This window comes from Procambarus clarkii, chromosome 42 (genome assembly GCF_040958095.1).
Source record: "Procambarus clarkii isolate CNS0578487 chromosome 42, FALCON_Pclarkii_2.0, whole genome shotgun sequence".
Classification (NCBI taxonomy): domain Eukaryota; kingdom Metazoa; phylum Arthropoda; class Malacostraca; order Decapoda; family Cambaridae; genus Procambarus; species Procambarus clarkii.
In genome coordinates, this window is record NC_091191.1 from 38,862,500 (window position 1) to 38,884,355 (window position 21,856).

Genomic DNA, 21,856 nt, shown 5'->3' on the forward strand with positions numbered 1-21,856 from the left:
TAGTTAAAATCATCAAATTTGGTAATATAGTGACTTTTTTCACGTTTTTCATGTAGTGTGATTTTACGTAAATATATTCGTTTATACCAATATTTCGACACTACTTCATGTTTTCTCACGATATGTGATTTAGCCTTCAAATCTCAGAATTTCGCATTATATTGCATTTTTTAGCTAGTTTTCTTGCATTTGGTTTGTATAAAAAATCATCGAATTTAGCAATATTTTGACGTTTATCATCCCCCATCTCCCTTATGTGATTTAAACAAAATATCATCGAATTAGGCAATATTTTGCCGTTTTTCCACGTTTTTGTGAATTTTCAGTTTATTGTTATTAATTCATTATATATACGATAAAAATGATGCAAACATATAATTGGTTAGAAATTAACCAGAAATACTTCATTATCAACCAACTATTTGTTTCTCGTTATGATACTGTGTAAGATATTTAAAAGGGGAGAAGTTCTGTTTTTATTGCGTATATCGACGTTTCAGCCGGATTAGAGCGGTTTTACGTGTACATCTTCCATTGGTAATATAAACGGAAAATCAGGAACATTTTAGTTAATTCTAATGAAAACACATCGATTTATATCATTTGTATTGGAAACAACATTTTAATATGTCTTTTCTGGGATCTAAGTAATACGAAACCTCGCCATATAATTTGTAGTTAAAACCCTCAAATTTGGTAATATAGTGATTTTTTTCACGTTTTTCATGTAGTGTGATTTTACGTAAATATATTCTTTTATGCCAATATTTCGACACTTCTTCATGTTTTCTCCCGATATGTGATTTAGCCTTCAAATCTCAGAATTTCGCATTATATTGCATTTTTTAGCTAGTTTTCTTGCATTTGGTTTGTATAAAAAATCATCGAATTTAGCAATATTTTGACGTTTATCATCCCCCATTTTCCTTATGTGATTTAAACAAAATATCATCGAATTAGGCAATATTTTGCCGTTTTTCCACGTTTTTGTGAATTTTCAGTTTATTGTTATTAATTCATTATATATACGATAAAAATGATGCAAACATATAATTGGTTAGAAATTAACCAGAAATACTTCATTATCAACCAACTATTTGTTTCTCGTTATGATACTGTGTAAGATATTTAAAAGGGGAGAAGTTCTGTTTTTATAGCATATAACGACGTATCAGTCGGTTTAGAGCGGTTTTACGTGTACATCTTCCATTGGTAATATAAACGGAAAATCAGGAATAATTTAGTTAATTCTAATGAAAACACATTGATTTTTATCATTTGTATTGGAAACAACATTTTAGTATGTCTTTTCTGGGATCTAAGTAATACGAAACCTCGCCATATAATTTGAAGTTAAAATCCTCAAATTTAGTAATATAGTGAATTTTTTTCACGTTTTTTCATGTAGTGTGATTTTACGTAAATATATACGATTATACCAATATTTCGATATTGCTTCATGTTTTCTCACGATATGTGATTTGGCCTTCAAATCTCAGAATTTCGCATAATATTGCATTTTTTATCAAGTTTTCTTGCATTTTGTTTTGTACTAAAAATCATCGAATTTAGCAATATTTTGACGTTTATCATCCCCCTTTTCCTTTATGTGATTTAAACAAAATATCATCGAATTAGGCAATATTTTGCCGTTTTTCTACGTTTTTGTGAATTTTCAGTTCATTGTTATTAATTTATTATATATACGATAAAAATGATGCAAACACATAATTGGTTAGAAAATAACCTTAAATACTTCATTGGCAACCAATTACTTGCTTCTCGTTAAAATACTGTGTAAGTTATTAAAAGGGGAGAAGTTCTGTTTTTATTGCATATATCGACGTTTCAGCCGGATTAGAGCGGTTTTACGTGTACATCTTCCATTGGTAATATAAACGGAAAATTAGGAACATTTTAGTTAATTCTAATGAAAACACATCGATTTATATCATTCGTATTGGAAACAACATTTTAATATTTCTTTTCTGGGATCTAAGTAATGCGAAACCTCGCCTTATAATTTGTAGTTAAAATCATCAAATTTGGTAATATAGTGACTTTTTTCACGTTTTTCATGTAGTGTGATTTTACGTAAATATATTCGTTTATACCAATATTTCGACACTACTTCATGTTTTCTCACGATATGTGATTTAGCCTTCAAATCTCAGAATTTCGCATTATATTGCATTTTTTAGCTAGTCTTCTTGCATTTGGTTTGTATAAAAAATCATCGAATTTAGCAATATTTTGACGTTTATCATCCCCCATCTCCCTTATGTGATTTAAACAAAATATCATCGAATTAGGCAATATTTTGCCGTTTTTCCACGTTTTTGTGAATTTTCAGTTTATTGTTATTAATTCATTATATATACATTAAAAATGATGCAAACATATAATTGGTTAGAAATTAACCAGAAATACTTCATTATCAACCAACTATTTGTTTCTCGTTATGATACTGTGTAAGATATTTAAAATGGGAGAAGTTCTGTTTTTATTGCGTATATCGACGTTTCAGCCGGATTAGAGCGGTTTTACGTGTACATCTTCCATTGGTAATATAAACGGAAAATCAGGAACATTTTAGTTAATTCTAATGAAAACACATCGATTTATATCATTTGTATTGGAAACAACATTTTAATATGTCTTTTCTGGGATCTAAGTAATACGAAACCTCGCCATATAATTTGTAGTTAAAACCCTCAAATTTGGTAATATAGTGACTTTTTTCACGTTTTTCATGTAGTGTGATTTTACGTAAATATATTCGTTTATGCCAATATTTCGACACTACTTCATGTTTTCTCCCGATATGTGATTTAGCCTTCAAATCTCAGAATTTCGCATTATATTGCATTTTTTAGCTAGTTTTCTTGCATTTGGTTTGTATAAAAAATCATCGAATTTAGCAATATTTTGACGTTTATCATCCCCCATTTCCCTTATGTGATTTAAACAAAATATCATCGAATTAGGCAATATTTTGCCGTTTTTCCACGTTTTTGTGAATTTTCAGTTTATTGTTATTAATTCATTATATATACGATAAAAATGATGCAAACATATAATTGGTTAGAAATTAACCAGAAATACTTCATTATCAACCAACTATTTGTTTCTCGTTATGATACTGTGTAAGATATTTAAAAGGGGAGAAGTTCTGTTTTTATAGCATATAACGACGTATCAGTCGGTTTAGAGCTGTTTTACGTGTACATCTTCCATTGGTAATATAAACGGAAAATCAGGAATAATTTAGTTAATTCTAATGAAAACACATTGATTTTTATCATTTGTATTGGAAACAACATTTTAGTATGTCTTTTCTGGGATCTAAGTAATACGAAACCTCGCCATATAATTTGAAGTTAAAATCCTCAAATTTGGTAATATTGTGATTTTTTTTCACGTTTTTTCATGTAGTGTGATTTTACGTAAATATATACGATTATACCAATATTTCGATATTGCTTCATGTTTTCTCACGATATGTGATTTGGCCTTCAAATCTCAGAATTTCGCATAATATTGCATTTTTTATCAAGTTTTCTTGCATTTTGTTTTGTACTAAAAATCATCGAATTTAGCAATATTTTGACGTTTATCATCCCCCTTTTCCTTTATGTGATTTAAACAAAATATCATCGAATTAGGCAATATTTTGCCGTTTTTCTACGTTTTTGTGAATTTTCAGTTCATTGTTATTAATTTATTATATATACGATAAAAATGATGCAAACACATAATTGGTTAGAAAATAACCTTAAATACTTCATTGGCAACCAATTACTTGCTTCTCGTTAAAATACTGTGTAAGTTATTAAAAGGGGAGAAGTTCTGTTTTTATTGCATATACCGACGTTTCAGCCGGATTAGAGCGGTTTTACGTGTACATCTTCCATTGGTAATATAAACGGAAAATTAGGAACATTTTAGTTAATTCTAATGAAAACATATCGATTTATATCATTCGTATTGGAAACAACATTTTAATATTTCTTTTCTGGGATCTAAGTAATGCAAAACCTCGCCTTATAATTTGTAGTTAAAATCATCAAATTTGGTAATATAGTGACTTTTTTCACGTTTTTCATGTAGTGTGATTTTACGTAAATATATTCGTTTATACCAATATTTCGACACTACTTCATGTTTTCTCACGATATGTGATTTAGCCTTCAAATCTCAGAATTTCGCATTATATTGCATTTTTTAGCTAGTTTTCTTGCATTTGGTTTGTATAAAAAATCATCGAATTTAGCAATATTTTGACGTTTATCATCCCCCATCTCCCTTATGTGATTTAAACAAAATATCATCGAATTAGGCAATATTTTGCCGTTTTTCCACGTTTTTGTGAATTTTCAGTTTATTGTTATTAATTCATTATATATACGATAAAAATGATGCAAACATATAATTGGTTAGAAATTAACCAGAAATACTTCATTATCAACCAACTATTTGTTTCTCGTTATGATACTGTGTAAGATATTTAAAAGGGGAGAAGTTCTGTTTTTATTGCGTATATCGACGTTTCAGCCGGATTAGAGCGGTTTTACGTGTACATCTTCCATTGGTAATATAAACGGAAAATCAGGAACATTTTAGTTAATTCTAATGAAAACACATCGATTTATATCATTTGTATTGGAAACAACATTTTAATATGTCTTTTCTGGGATCTAAGTAATACGAAACCTCGCCATATAATTTGTAGTTAAAACCCTCAAATTTGGTAATATAGTGATTTTTTTCACGTTTTTCATGTAGTGTGATTTTACGTAAATATTTTCTTTTATGCCAATATTTCGACACTTCTTCATGTTTTCTCCCGATATGTGATTTAGCCTTCAAATCTCAGAATTTCGCATTATATTGCATTTTTTAGCTAGTTTTCTTGCATTTGGTTTGTATAAAAAATCATCGAATTTAGCAATATTTTGACGTTTATCATCCCCCATTTTCCTTATGTGATTTAAACAAAATATCATCGAATTAGGCAATATTTTGCCGTTTTTCCACGTTTTTGTGAATTTTCAGTTTATTGTTATTAATTCATTATATATACGATAAAAATGATGCAAACATATAATTGGTTAGAAATTAACCAGAAATACTTCATTATCAACCAACTATTTGTTTCTCGTTATGATACTGTGTAAGATATTTAAAAGGGGAGAAGTTCTGTTTTTATAGCATATAACGACGTATCAGTCGGTTTAGAGCTGTTTTACGTGTACATCTTCCATTGGTAATATAAACGGAAAATCAGGAATAATTTAGTTAATTCTAATGAAAACACATTGATTTTTATCATTTGTATTGGAAACAACATTTTAGTATGTCTTTTCTGGGATCTAAGTAATACGAAACCTCGCCATATAATTTGAAGTTAAAATCCTCAAATTTGGTAATATAGTGATTTTTTTTCACGTTTTTTCATGTAGTGTGATTTTACGTAAATATATACGATTATACCAATATTTCGATATTGCTTCATGTTTTCTCACGATATGTGATTTGGCCTTCAAATCTCAGAATTTCGCATAATATTGCATTTTTTATCAAGTTTTCTTGCATTTTGTTTTGTACTAAAAATCATCGAATTTAGCAATATTTTGACGTTTATCATCCCCCTTTTCCTTTATGTGATTTAAACAAAATATCATCGAATTAGGCAATATTTTGCCGTTTTTCTACGTTTTTGTGAATTTTCAGTTCATTGTTATTAATTTATTATATATACGATAAAAATGATGCAAACACATAATTGGTTAGAAAATAACCTTAAATACTTCATTGGCAACCAATTACTTGCTTCTCGTTAAAATACTGTGTAAGTTATTAAAAGGGGAGAAGTTCTGTTTTTATTGCATATATCGACGTTTCAGCCGGATTAGAGCGGTTTTACGTGTACATCTTCCATTGGTAATATAAACGGAAAATTAGGAACATTTTAGTTAATTCTAATGAAAACATATCGATTTATATCATTCGTATTGGAAACAACATTTTAATATTTCTTTTCTGGGATCTAAGTAATGCAAAACCTCGCCTTATAATTTGTAGTTAAAATCATCAAATTTGGTAATATAGTGACTTTTTTCACGTTTTTCATGTAGTGTGATTTTACGTAAATATATTCGTTTATACCAATATTTCGACACTACTTCATGTTTTCTCACGATATGTGATTTAGCCTTCAAATCTCAGAATTTCGCATTATATTGCATTTTTTAGCTAGTTTTCTTGCATTTGGTTTGTATAAAAAATCATCGAATTTAGCAATATTTTGACGTTTATCATCCCCCATCTCCCTTATGTGATTTAAACAAAATATCATCGAATTAGGCAATATTTTGCCGTTTTTCCACGTTTTTGTGAATTTTCAGTTTATTGTTATTAATTCATTATATATACGATAAAAATGATGCAAACATATAATTGGTTAGAAATTAACCAGAAATACTTCATTATCAACCAACTATTTGTTTCTCGTTATGATACTGTGTAAGATATTTAAAAGGGGAGAAGTTCTGTTTTTATTGCGTATATCGACGTTTCAGCCGGATTAGAGCGGTTTTACGTGTACATCTTCCATTGGTAATATAAACGGAAAATCAGGAACATTTTAGTTAATTCTAATGAAAACACATCGATTTATATCATTTGTATTGGAAACAACATTTTAATATGTCTTTTCTGGGATCTAAGTAATACGAAACCTCGCCATATAATTTGTAGTTAAAACCCTCAAATTTGGTAATATAGTGATTTTTTTCACGTTTTTCATGTAGTGTGATTTTACGTAAATATATTCTTTTATGCCAATATTTCGACACTTCTTCATGTTTTCTCCCGATATGTGATTTAGCCTTCAAATCTCAGAATTTCGCATTATATTGCATTTTTTAGCTAGTTTTCTTGCATTTGGTTTGTATAAAAAATCATCGAATTTAGCAATATTTTGACGTTTATCATCCCCCATTTTCCTTATGTGATTTAAACAAAATATCATCGAATTAGGCAATATTTTGCCGTTTTTCCACGTTTTTGTGAATTTTCAGTTTATTGTTATTAATTCATTATATATACGATAAAAATGATGCAAACATATAATTGGTTAGAAATTAACCAGAAATACTTCATTATCAACAAACTATTTGTTTCTCGTTATGATACTGTGTAAGATATTTAAAAGGGGAGAAGTTCTGTTTTTATAGCATATAACGACGTATCAGTCGGTTTAGAGCGGTTTTACGTGTACATCTTCCATTGGTAATATAAACGGAAAATCAGGAATAATTTAGTTAATTCTAATGAAAACACATTGATTTTTATCATTTGTATTGGAAACAACATTTTAGTATGTCTTTTCTGGGATCTAAGTAATACGAAACCTCGCCATATAATTTGAAGTTAAAATCCTCAAATTTAGTAATATAGTGAATTTTTTCACGTTTTTTCATGTAGTGAGATTTTACGTAAATATATACGATTATACCAATATTTCGATATTGCTTCATGTTTTCTCACGATATGTGATTTGGCCTTCAAATCTCAGAATTTCGCATAATATTGCATTTTTTATCAAGTTTTCTTGCATTTTGTTTTGTACTAAAAATCATCGAATTTAGCAATATTTTGACGTTTATCATCCCCCTTTTCCTTTATGTGATTTAAACAAAATATCATCGAATTAGGCAATATTTTGCCGTTTTTCTACGTTTTTGTGAATTTTCAGTTCATTGTTATTAATTTATTATATATACGATAAAAATGATGCAAACACATAATTGGTTAGAAAATAACCTTAAATACTTCATTGGCAACCAATTACTTGCTTCTCGTTAAAATACTGTGTAAGTTATTAAAAGGGGAGAAGTTCTGTTTTTATTGCATATATCGACGTTTCAGCCGGATTAGAGCGGTTTTACGTGTACATCTTCCATTGGTAATATAAACGGAAAATTAGGAACATTTTAGTTAATTCTAATGAAAACACATCGATTTATATCATTCGTATTGGAAACAACATTTTAATATTTCTTTTCTGGGATCTAAGTAATGCGAAACCTCGCCTTATAATTTGTAGTTAAAATCATCAAATTTGGTAATATAGTGACTTTTTTCACGTTTTTCATGTAGTGTGATTTTACGTAAATATATTCGTTTATACCAATATTTCGACACTACTTCATGTTTTCTCACGATATGTGATTTAGCCTTCAAATCTCAGAATTTCGCATTATATTGCATTTTTTAGCTAGTCTTCTTGCATTTGGTTTGTATAAAAAATCATCGAATTTAGCAATATTTTGACGTTTATCATCCCCCATCTCCCTTATGTGATTTAAACAAAATATCATCGAATTAGGCAATATTTTGCCGTTTTTCCACGTTTTTGTGAATTTTCAGTTTATTGTTATTAATTCATTATATATACATTAAAAATGATGCAAACATATAATTGGTTAGAAATTAACCAGAAATACTTCATTATCAACCAACTATTTGTTTCTCGTTATGATACTGTGTAAGATATTTAAAATGGGAGAAGTTCTGTTTTTATTGCGTATATCGACGTTTCAGCCGGATTAGAGCGGTTTTACGTGTACATCTTCCATTGGTAATATAAACGGAAAATCAGGAACATTTTAGTTAATTCTAATGAAAACACATCGATTTATATCATTTGTATTGGAAACAACATTTTAATATGTCTTTTCTGGGATCTAAGTAATACGAAACCTCGCCATATAATTTGTAGTTAAAACCCTCAAATTTGGTAATATAGTGACTTTTTTTACGTTTTTCATGTAGTGTGATTTTACGTAAATATATTCGTTTATGCCAATATTTCGACACTACTTCATGTTTTCTCCCGATATGTGATTTAGCCTTCAAATCTCAGAATTTCGCATTATATTGCATTTTTTAGCTAGTTTTCTTGCATTTGGTTTGTATAAAAAATCATCGAATTTAGCAATATTTTGACGTTTATCATCCCCCATTTCCCTTATGTGATTTAAACAAAATATCATCGAATTAGGCAATATTTTGCCGTTTTTCCACGTTTTTTGAATTTTCAGTTTATTGTTATTAATTCATTATATATACGATAAAAATGATGCAAACATATAATTGGTTAGAAATTAACCAGAAATACTTCATTATCAACCAACTATTTGTTTCTCGTTATGATACTGTGTAAGATATTTAAAAGGGGAGAAGTTCTGTTTTTATAGCATATAACGACGTATCAGTCGGTTTAGAGCTGTTTTACGTGTACATCTTCCATTGGTAATATAAACGGAAAATCAGGAATAATTTAGTTAATTCTAATGAAAACACATTGATTTTTATCATTTGTATTGGAAACAACATTTTAGTATGTCTTTTCTGGGATCTAAGTAATACGAAACCTCGCCATATAATTTGAAGTTAAAATCCTCAAATTTGGTAATATAGTGATTTTTTTTCACGTTTTTTCATGTAGTGTGATTTTACGTAAATATATACGATTATACCAATATTTCGATATTGCTTCATGTTTTCTCACGATATGTGATTTGGCCTTCAAATCTCAGAATTTCGCATAATATTGCATTTTTTATCAAGTTTTCTTGCATTTTGTTTTGTACTAAAAATCATCGAATTTAGCAATATTTTGACGTTTATCATCCCCCTTTTCCTTTATGTGATTTAAACAAAATATCATCGAATTAGGCAATATTTTGCCGTTTTTCTACGTTTTTGTGAATTTTCAGTTCATTGTTATTAATTTATTATATATACGATAAAAATGATGCAAACACATAATTGGTTAGAAAATAACCTTAAATACTTCATTGGCAACCAATTACTTGCTTCTCGTTAAAATACTGTGTAAGTTATTAAAAGGGGAGAAGTTCTGTTTTTATTGCATATATCGACGTTTCAGCCGGATTAGAGCGGTTTTACGTGTACATCTTCCATTGGTAATATAAACGGAAAATTAGGAACATTTTAGTTAATTCTAATGAAAACACATCGATTTATATCATTCGTATTGGAAACAACATTTTAATATTTCTTTTCTGGGATCTAAGTAATGCGAAACCTCGCCTTATAATTTGTAGTTAAAATCATCAAATTTGGTAATATAGTGACTTTTTTCACGTTTTTCATGTAGTGTGATTTTACGTAAATATATTCGTTTATACCAATATTTCGACACTACTTCATGTTTTCTCACGATATGTGATTTAGCCTTCAAATCTCAGAATTTCGCATTATATTGCATTTTTTAGCTAGTTTTCTTGCATTTGGTATGTATAAAAAATCATCGAATTTAGCAATATTTTGACGTTTATCATCCCCCATCTCCCTTATGTGATTTAAACAAAATATCATCGAATTAGGCAATATTTTGCCGTTTTTCTACGTTTTTGTGAATTTTCAGTTCATTGTTATTAATTTATTATATATACGATAAAAATGATGCAAACACATAATTGGTTAGAAAATAACCATAAATACTTCATTATCAACCAACTATTTGTTTCTCGTTATGATACTGTGTAAGATATTTAAAAGGGGAGAAGTTCTGTTTTTATTGCATATATCGACGTTTCAGCCGTATTGGAGCGGTTTTACGTGTACATCTTCCATTGGTAATATAAACGGAAAATCTGGAACATTTTAGTTAATTCTAATGAAAACACATTGATTTTTATCATTTGTATTGGAAACAACATTTTAGTATGTCTTTTCTGGGATCTAAGTAATACGAAACCTCGCCATATAATTTGAAGTTAAAATCCTCAAATTTGGTAATATAGTGAATTTTTTTCACGTTTTTTCATGTAGTGTGATTTTACGTAAATATATACGATTATACCAATATTTCGATATTGCTTCATGTTTTCTCACGATATGTGATTTGGCCTTCAAATCTCAGAATTTCGCATAATATTGCATTTTTTATCAAGTTTTCTTGCATTTTGTTTTGTACTAAAAATCATCGAATTTAGCAATATTTTGACGTTTATCATCCCCCTTTTCCTTTATGTGATTTAAACAAAATATCATCGAATTAGGCAATATTTTGCCGTTTTTCTACGTTTTTGTGAATTTTCAGTTCATTGTTATTAATTTATTATATATACGATAAAAATGATGCAAACACATAATTGGTTAGAAAATAACCTTAAATACTTCATTGGCAACCAATTACTTGCTTCTCGTTAAAATACTGTGTAAGTTATTAAAAGGGGAGAAGTTCTGTTTTTATTGCATATATCGACGTTTCAGCCGGATTAGAGCGGTTTTACGTGTACATCTTGCATTGGTAATATAAACGGAAAATTAGGAACATTTTAGTTAATTCTAATGAAAACATATCGATTTATATCATTCGTATTGGAAACAACATTTTAATATTTCTTTTCTGGGATCTATGTAATGCGAAACCTCGCCTTATAATTTGTAGTTAAAATCATCAAATTTGGTAATATAGTGACTTTTTTCACGTTTTTCATGTAGTGTGATTTTACGTAAATATATTCGTTTATACCAATATTTCGACACTACTTCATGTTTTCTCACGATATGTGATTTAGCCTTCAAATCTCAGAATTTCGCATTATATTGCATTTTTTAGCTAGTTTTCTTGCATTTGGTTTGTATAAAAAATCATCGAATTTAGCAATATTTTGACGTTTATCATCCCCCATCTCCCTTATGTGATTTAAACAAAATATCATCGAATTAGGCAATATTTTGCCGTTTTTCCACGTTTTTGTGAATTTTCAGTTTATTGTTATTAATTCATTATATATACGATAAAAATGATGCAAACATATAATTGGTTAGAAATTAACCAGAAATACTTCATTATCAACCAACTATTTGTTTCTCGTTATGATACTGTGTAAGATATTTAAAAGGGGAGAAGTTCTGTTTTTATTGCGTATATCGACGTTTCAGCCGGATTAGAGCGGTTTTACGTGTACATCTTCCATTGGTAATATAAACGGAAAATCAGGAACATTTTAGTTAATTCTAATGAAAACACATCGATTTATATCATTTGTATTGGAAACAACATTTTAATATGTCTTTTCTGGGATCTAAGTAATACGAAACCTCGCCATATAATTTGTAGTTAAAACCCTCAAATTTGGTAATATAGTGACTTTTTTCACGTTTTTCATGTAGTGTGATTTTACGTAAATATATTCGTTTATGCCAATATTTCGACACTTCTTCATGTTTTCTCCCGATATGTGATTTAGCCTTCAAATCTCAGAATTTCGCATTATATTGCATTTTTTAGCTAGTTTTCTTGCATTTGGTTTGTATAAAAAATCATCGAATTTAGCAATATTTTGACGTTTATCATCCCCCATTTCCCTTATGTGATTTAAACAAAATATCATCGAATTAGGCAATATTTTGCCGTTTTTCCACGTTTTTGTGAATTTTCAGTTTATTGTTATTAATTCATTATATATACGAATAAAATGATGCAAACATATAATTGGTTAGAAATTAACCAGAAATACTTCATTATCAACCAACTATTTGTTTCTCGTTATGATACTGTGTAAGATATTTAAAAGGGGAGAAGTTCTGTTTTTATAGCATATAACGACGTATCAGTCGGTTTAGAGCGGTTTTACGTGTACATCTTCCATTGGTAATATAAACGGAAAATCAGGAATAATTTAGTTAATTCTAATGAAAACACATTGATTTTTATCATTTGTATTGGAAACAACATTTTAGTATGTCTTTTCTGGGATCTAAGTAATACGAAACCTCGCCATATAATTTGAAGTTAAAATCCTCAAATTTAGTAATATAGTGAATTTTTTTCACGTTTTTTCATGTAGTGTGATTTTACGTAAATATATACGATTATACCAATATTTCGATATTGCTTCATGTTTTCTCACGATATGTGATTTGGCCTTCAAATCTCAGAATTTCGCACAATATTGCATTTTTTATCAAGTTTTCTTGCATTTTGTTTTGTACTAAAAATCATCGAATTTAGCAATATTTTGACGTTTATCATCCCCCTTTTCCTTTATGTGATTTAAACAAAATATCATCGAATTAGGCAATATTTTGCCGTTTTTCTACGTTTTTGTGAATTTTCAGTTCATTGTTATTAATTTATTATATATACGATAAAAATGATGCAAACACATAATTGGTTAGAAAATAACCTTAAATACTTCATTGGCAACCAATTACTTGCTTCTCGTTAAAATACTGTGTAAGTTATTAAAAGGGGAGAAGTTCTGTTTTTATTGCATATATCGACGTTTCAGCCGGATTAGAGCGGTTTTACGTGTACATCTTCCATTGGTAATATAAACGGAAAATTAGGAACATTTTAGTTAATTCTAATGAAAACACATCGATTTATATCATTCGTATTGGAAACAACATTTTAATATTTCTTTTCTGGGATCTAAGTAATGCGAAACCTCGCCTTATAATTTGTAGTTAAAATCATCAAATTTGGTAATATAGTGACTTTTTTCACGTTTTTCATGTAGTGTGATTTTACGTAAATATATTCGTTTATACCAATATTTCGACACTACTTCATGTTTTCTCACGATATGTGATTTAGCCTTCAAATCTCAGAATTTCGCATTATATTGCATTTTTTAGCTAGTTTTCTTGCATTTGGTTTGTATAAAAAATCATCGAATTTAGCAATATTTTGACGTTTATCATCCCCCATCTCCCTTATGTGATTTAAACAAAATATCATCGAATTAGGCAATATTTTGCCGTTTTTCCACGTTTTTGTGAATTTTCAGTTTATTGTTATTAATTCATTATATATTCGATAAAAATGATGCAAACATATAATTGGTTAGAAATTAACCAGAAATACTTCATTATCAACCAACTATTTGTTTCTCGTTATGATACTGTGTAAGATATTTAAAATGGGAGAAGTTCTGTTTTTATTGCGTATATCGACGTTTCAGCCGGATTAGAGCGGTTTTACGTGTACATCTTCCATTGGTAATATAAACGGAAAATCAGGAACATTTTAGTTAATTCTAATGAAAACACATCGATTTATATCATTTGAATTGGAAACAACATTTTAATATGTCTTTTCTGGGATCTAAGTAATACGAAACCTCGCCATATAATTTGTAGTTAAAACCCTCAAATTTGGTAATATAGTGACTTTTTTCACGTTTTTCATGTAGTGTGATTTTACGTAAATATATTCGTTTATGCCAATATTTCGACACTACTTCATGTTTTCTCCCGATATGTGATTTAGCCTTCAAATCTCAGAATTTCGCATTATATTGCATTTTTTAGCTAGTTTTCTTGCATTTGGTTTGTATAAAAAATCATCGAATTTAGCAATATTTTGACGTTTATCATCCCCCATTTCCCTTATGTGATTTAAACAAAATATCATCGAATTAGGCAATATTTTGCCGTTTTTCCACGTTTTTGTGAATTTTCAGTTTATTGTTATTAATTCATTATATATACGATAAAAATGATGCAAACATATAATTGGTTAGAAATTAACCAGAAATACTTCATTATCAACCAACTATTTGTTTCTCGTTATGATACTGTGTAAGATATTTAAAAGGGGAGAAGTTCTGTTTTTATAGCATATAACGACGTATCAGTCGGTTTAGAGCGGTTTTACGTGAACATCTTCCATTGGTAATATAAACGGAAAATCAGGAATAATTTAGTTAATTCTAATGAAAACACATTGATTTTTATCATTTGTATTGGCAACAACATTTTAGTATGTCTTTTCTGGGATCTAAGTAATACGAAACCTCGCCATATAATTTGAAGTTAAAATCCTCAAATTTGGTAATATAGTGAATTTTTTTCACGTTTTTTCATGTAGTGTGATTTTACGTAAATATATACGATTATAACAATATTTCGATATTGCTTCATGTTTTCTCACGATATGTGATTTGGCTTTCAAATCTCAGAATTTCGCATAATATTGCATTTTTTATCAAGTTTTCTTGCATTTTGTTTTGTACTAAAAATCATCGAATTTAGCAATATTTTGACGTTTATCATCCCCCTTTTCCTTTATGTGATTTAAACAAAATATCATCGAATTAGGCAATATTTTGCCGTTTTTCTACGTTTTTGTGAATTTTCAGTTCATTGTTATTAATTTATTATATATACGATAAAAATGATGCAAACACATAATTGGTTAGAAAATAACCTTAAATACTTCATTGGCAACCAATTACTTGCTTCTCGTTAAAATACTGTGTAAGTTATTAAAAGGGGAGAAGTTCTGTTTTTATTGCATATATCGACGTTTCAGCCGGATTAGAGCGGTTTTACGTGTACATCTTCCATTGGTAATATAAACGGAAAATTAGGAACATTTTAGTTAATTCTAATGAAAACACATCGATTTATATCATTCGTATTGGAAACAACATTTTAATATTTCTTTTCTGGGATCTAAGTAATGCGAAACCTCGCCTTATAATTTGTAGTTAAAATCATCAAATTTGGTAATATAGTGACTTTTTTCACGTTTTTCATGTAGTGTGATTTTACGTAAATATATTCGTTTATACCAATATTTCGACACTACTTCATGTTTTCTCACGATATGTGATTTAGCCTTCAAATCTCAGAATTTCGCATTATATTGCATTTTTTAGCTAGTTTTCTTGCATTTGGTTTGTATAAAAAATCATCGAATTTAGCAATATTTTGACGTTTATCATCCCCCATCTCCCTTATGTGATTTAAACAAAATATCATCGAATTAGGCAATATTTTGCCGTTTTTCCACGTTTTTGTGAATTTTCAGTTTATTGTTATTAATTCATTATATATACGATAAAAATGATGCAAACATATAATTGGTTAGAAATTAACCAGAAATACTTCATTATCAACCAACTATTTGTTTCTCGTTATGATACTGTGTAAGATATTTAAAATGGGAGAAGTTCTGTTTTTATTGCGTATATCGACGTTTCAGCCGGATTAGAGCGGTTTTACGTGTACATCTTCCATTGGTAATATAAACGGAAAATCAGGAACATTTTAGTTAATTCTAATGAAAACACATCGATTTATATCATTTGTATTGGAAACAACATTTTAATATGTCTTTTCTGGGATCTAAGTAATACGAAACCTCGCCATATAATTTGTAGTTAAAACCCTCAAATTTGGTAATATAGTGACTTTTTTCACGTTTTTCATGTAGTGTGATTTTACGTAAATATATTCGTTTATGCCAATATTTCGACACTACTTCATGTTTTCTCCCGATATGTGATTTAGCCTTCAAATCTCAGAATTTCGCATTATATTGCATTTTTTAGCTAGTTTTCTTGCATTTGGTTTGTATAAAAAATCATCGAATTTAGCAATATTTTGACGTTTATCATCCCCCATTTCCCTTATGTGATTTAAACAAAATATCATCGAATTAGGCAATATTTTGCCGTTTTTCCACGTTTTTGTGAATTTTCAGTTTATTGTTATTAATTCATTATATATACGATAAAAATGATGCAAACATATAATTGGTTAGAAATTAACCAGAAATACTTCATTATCAACCAACTATTTGTTTCTCGTTATGATACTGTGTAAGATATTTAAAAGGGGAGAAGTTCTGTTTTTATAGCATATAACGACGTATCAGTCGGTTTAGAGCGGTTTTACGTGAACATCTTCCATTGGTAATATAAACGGAAAATCAGGAATAATTTAGTTAATTCTAATGAAAACACATTGATTTTTATCATTTGTATTGGAAACAACATTTTAGTATGTCTTTTCTGGGATCTAAGTAATACGAAACCTCGCCATATAATTTGAAGTTAAAATCCTCAAATTTGGTAATATAGTGAATTTTTTTCACGTTTTTTCATGTAGTGTGATTTTACGTAAATATATACGATTATACCAATATTTCGATATTGCTTCATGTTTTCTCACGATATGTGATTTGGCTTTCAAATCTCAGAATTTCGCATAATATTGCATTTTTTATCAAGTTTTCTTGCATTTTGTTTTGTACTAAAAATCATCGAATTTAGCAATATTTTGACGTTTATCATCCCCCTTTTCCTTTATGTGATTTAAACAAAATATCATCGAATTAGGCAATATTTTGCCGTTTTTCTACGTTTTTGTGAATTTTCAGTTCATTGTTAATAATTTATTATATATACGATAAAAATGATGCAAACACATAATTGGTTAGAAAATAACCTTAAATACTTCATTGGCAACCAATTACTTGCTTCTCGTTAAAGTACTGTGTAAGTTATTAAAAGGGGAGAAGTTCTGTTTTTATTGCATATATCGACGTTTCAGCCGGATTAGAGCGGTTTTACGTGTACATCTTCCATTGGTAATATAAACGGAAAATTAGGAACATTTTAGTTAATTCTAATGAAAACACATCGATTTATATCATTCGTATTGGAAACAACATTTTAATATTTCTTTTCTGGGATCTAAGTAATGCGAAACCTCGCCTTATAATTTGTAGTTAAAATCATCAAATTTGGTAATATAGTGACTTTTTTCACGTTTTTCATGTAGTGTGATTTTACGTAAATATATTCGTTTATACCAATATTTCGACACTACTTCATGTTTTCTCACGATATGTGATTTAGCCTTCAAATCTCAGAATTTCGTATTATATTGCATTTTTTAGCTAGTTTTCTTGCATTTGGTTTGTATAAAAAATCATCGAATTTAGCAATATTTTGACGTTTATCATCCCCCATCTCCCTTATGTGATTTAAACAAAATATCATCGAATTAGGCAATATTTTGCCGTTTTTCCACGTTTTTGTGAATTTTCAGTTTATTGTTATTAATTCATTATATATACGATAAAAATGATGCAAACATATAATTGGTTAGAAATTAACCAGAAATACTTCATTATCAACCAACTATTTGTTTCTCGTTATGATACTGTGTAAGATATTTAAAATGGGAGAAGTTCTGTTTTTATTGCGTATATCGACGTTTCAGCCGGATTAGAGCGGTTTTACGTGTACATCTTCCATTGGTAATATAAACGGAAAATCAGGAACATTTTAGTTAATTCTAATGAAAACACATCGATTTATATCATTTGTATTGGAAACAACATTTTAATATGTCTTTTCTGGGATCTAAGTAATACGAAACCTCGCCATATAATTTGTAGTTAAAACCCTCAAATTTGGTAATATAGTGACTTTTTTCACGTTTTTCATGTAGTGTGATTTTACGTAAATATATTCGTTTATGCCAATATTTCGACACTACTTCATGTTTTCTCCCGATATGTGATTTAGCCTTCAAATCTCAGAATTTCGCATTATATTGCATTTTTTAGCTAGTTTTCTTGCCTTTGGTTTGTATAAAAAATCATCGAATTTAGCAATATTTTGACGTTTATCATCCCCCATTTCCCTTATGTGATTTAAACAAAATATCATCGAATTAGGCAATATTTTGCCGTTTTTCCACGTTTTTGTGAATTTTCAGTTTATTGTTATTAATTCATTATATATACGATAAAAATGATGCAAACATATAATTGGTTAGAAATTAACCAGAAATACTTCATTATCAACCAACTATTTGTTTCTCGTTATGATACTGTGTAAGATATTTAAAAGGGGAGAAGTTCTGTTTTTATAGCATATAACGACGTATCAGTCGGTTTAGAGCGGTTTTACGTGAACATCTTCCATTGGTAATATAAACGGAAAATCAGGAATAATTTAGTTAATTCTAATGAAAACACATTGATTTTTATCATTTGTATTGGAAACAACATTTTAGTATGTCTTTTCTGGGATCTAAGTAATACGAAACCTCGCCATATAATTTGAAGTTAAAATCCTCAAATTTGGTAATATAGTGATTTTTTTTCACGTTTTTTCATGTAGTGTGATTTTACGTAAATATATACGATTATACCAATATTTCGATATTGCTTCATGTTTTCTCACGATATGTGATTTGGCCTTCAAATCTCAGAATTTCGCATAATATGGCATTTTTTATCAAGTTTTCTTGCATTTTGTTTTGTACTAAAAATCATCGAATTTAGCAATATTTTGACGTTTATCATCCCCCTTTTCCTTTATGTGTTTTAAACAAAATATCATCGAATTAGGCAATATTTTGCCGTTTTTCTACGTTTTTGTGAATTTTCAGTTCATTGTTATTAATTTATTATATATACGATAAAAATGATGCAAACACATAATTGGTTAGAAAATAACCTTAAATACTTCATTGGCAACCAATTACTTGCTTCTCGTTAAAATACTGTGTAAGTTATTAAAAGGGGAGAAGTTCTGTTTTTATTGCATATATCGACGTTTCAGCCGGATTAGAGCGGTTTTACGTGTACATCTTCCATTGGTAATATAAACGGAAAATTAGGAACATTTTAGTTAATTCTAATGAAAACACATCGATTTATATCATTCGTATTGGAAACAACATTTTAATATTTCTTTTCTGGGATCTAAGTAATGCGAAACCTCGCCTTATAATTTGTAGTTAAAATCATCAAATTTGGTAATATAGTGACTTTTTTCACGTTTTTCATGTAGTGTGATTTTACGTAAATATATTCGTTTATACCAATATTTCGACACTACTTCATGTTTTCTCACGATATGTGATTTAGCCTTCAAATCTCAGAATTTCGCATTATATTGCATTTTTTAGCTAGTTTTCTTGCATTTGGTTTGTATAAAAAATCATCGAATTTAGCAATATTTTGACGTTTATCATCCCCCATCTCCCTTATGTGATTTAAACAAAATATCATCGAATTAGGCAATATTTTGCCGTTTTTCTACGTTTTCGTGAATTTTCAGTTCATTGTTATTAATTTATTATATATACGATAAAAATGATGCAAACACATAATTGATTAGAAAATAACCATAAATACTTCATTATCAACCAACTATTTGTTTCTCGTTATGATACTGTGTAAGATATTTAAAAGGGGAGAAGTTCTGTTTTTATTGCATATATCGACGTTTCAGCCGGATTAGAGCGGTTTTACGTGTACATCTTCCATTGGTAATATAAACGGAAAATCAGGAATATTTTAGGTAATTCTAATGAAAACACATTGATTTTTATCATTTGTATTGGAAACAACATTTTAATATGTCTTTTCTGGGATCTAAGTAATATGAAACCTGGCCATATAATTTGAAGTTAAAATCCTCAAATTTGGTAATATAGTGAATTTTTTTCACGTTTTTAATGTAGTGTGATTTTACGTAAATATATTCGATTATACCAATATTTCGATATTACTTCATGTTTTCTCACGATATGTGATTAGGCCTTCAAATCTCAGAATTTCGTATAATATTGCATTTTTTATCAAGTTTTCTTGCATTTTGTTTTGTACTAAAAATCATCGAATTTAGCAATATTTTGACGTTTATCATCCCCCTTTTCCATTATGTGATTTAAACAAAATATCATCGAGTTAGGCAATATTTTGCCGTTTTTCCACGTTTTTGTGAATTTTCAGTTTATTGTTATTAATTTATTATATATACGATAAAAATGATGCAAACACATAATTGGTAAGAAAATATCCTTAAATACTTCATTTTCAATCAACTGTTTGTTTCTCGTTAAAATACTGTGTAAGATATTAAAAGGGATGAAGTTCTGTTTTTATTGCATATATCGACGTTTCAGCCGGAATAGAGCGGTTTTACGTGTACATCATACATTGGTAATATAAACGGAAAATCAGGAACATTTTAGTTAATTCTAATGAAAACACATTGATTTTTATCATTTGTATTGGAAACAACATTTTAATGTCTTCTCTGGGATCTAAGTAATACGAAACCTCGCCTTATAATTTGAAGTTAAAATCCTCAAATTTGGTAATATAGTGACTTTTTTCACATTTTTCATATAGTGTGATTTTACGTAAATATATTCGTTTATACACTACATACGTTCGTTTCGACACTACTTCATGTTTTCTCCCGATATGTGATTTAGCCTTCAAATCTCAGAATTTCGCATTATATTGCATTTTTTAGCTAGTTTTCTTGCATTTGGTTTGTATAAAAAATCATCGAATTTAGCAATATTTTGACGTTTATCATCCCCCATTTCCCTTATGTGATTTAAACAAAATATCATCGAATTAGGCAATATTTTGCCGTTTTTCCACGTTTTTGTGAATTTTCAGTTTATTGTTATTAATTCATTATATATACGATAAAAATGATGCAAACATATAATTGGTTAGAAATTAACCAGAAATACTTCATTATCAACCAACTATTTGTTTCTCGTTATGATACTGTGTAAGATATTTAAAAGGGGAGAAGTTCTGTTTTTATAGCATATAACGACGTATCAGTCGGTTTAGAGCGGTTTTACGTGAAAATCTTCCATTGGTAATATAAACGGAAAATCAGGAATAATTTAGTTAATTCTAATGAAAACACATTGATTTTTATCATTTGTATTGGTAACAACATTTTAGTATGTCTTTTCTGGGATCTAAGTAATACGAAACCTCGCCATATAATTTGAAGTTAAAATCCTCAAATTTGGTAATATAGTGAATTTTTTTCACGTTTTTTCATGTAGTGTGATTTTACGTAAATATATACGATTATACCAATATTTCGATATTGCTTCATGTTTTCTCACGATATGTGATTTGGCTTTCAAATCTCAGAATTTCGCATAATATTGCATTTTTTATCAAGTTTTCTTGCATTTTGTTTTGTACTAAAAATCATCGAATTTAGCAATATTT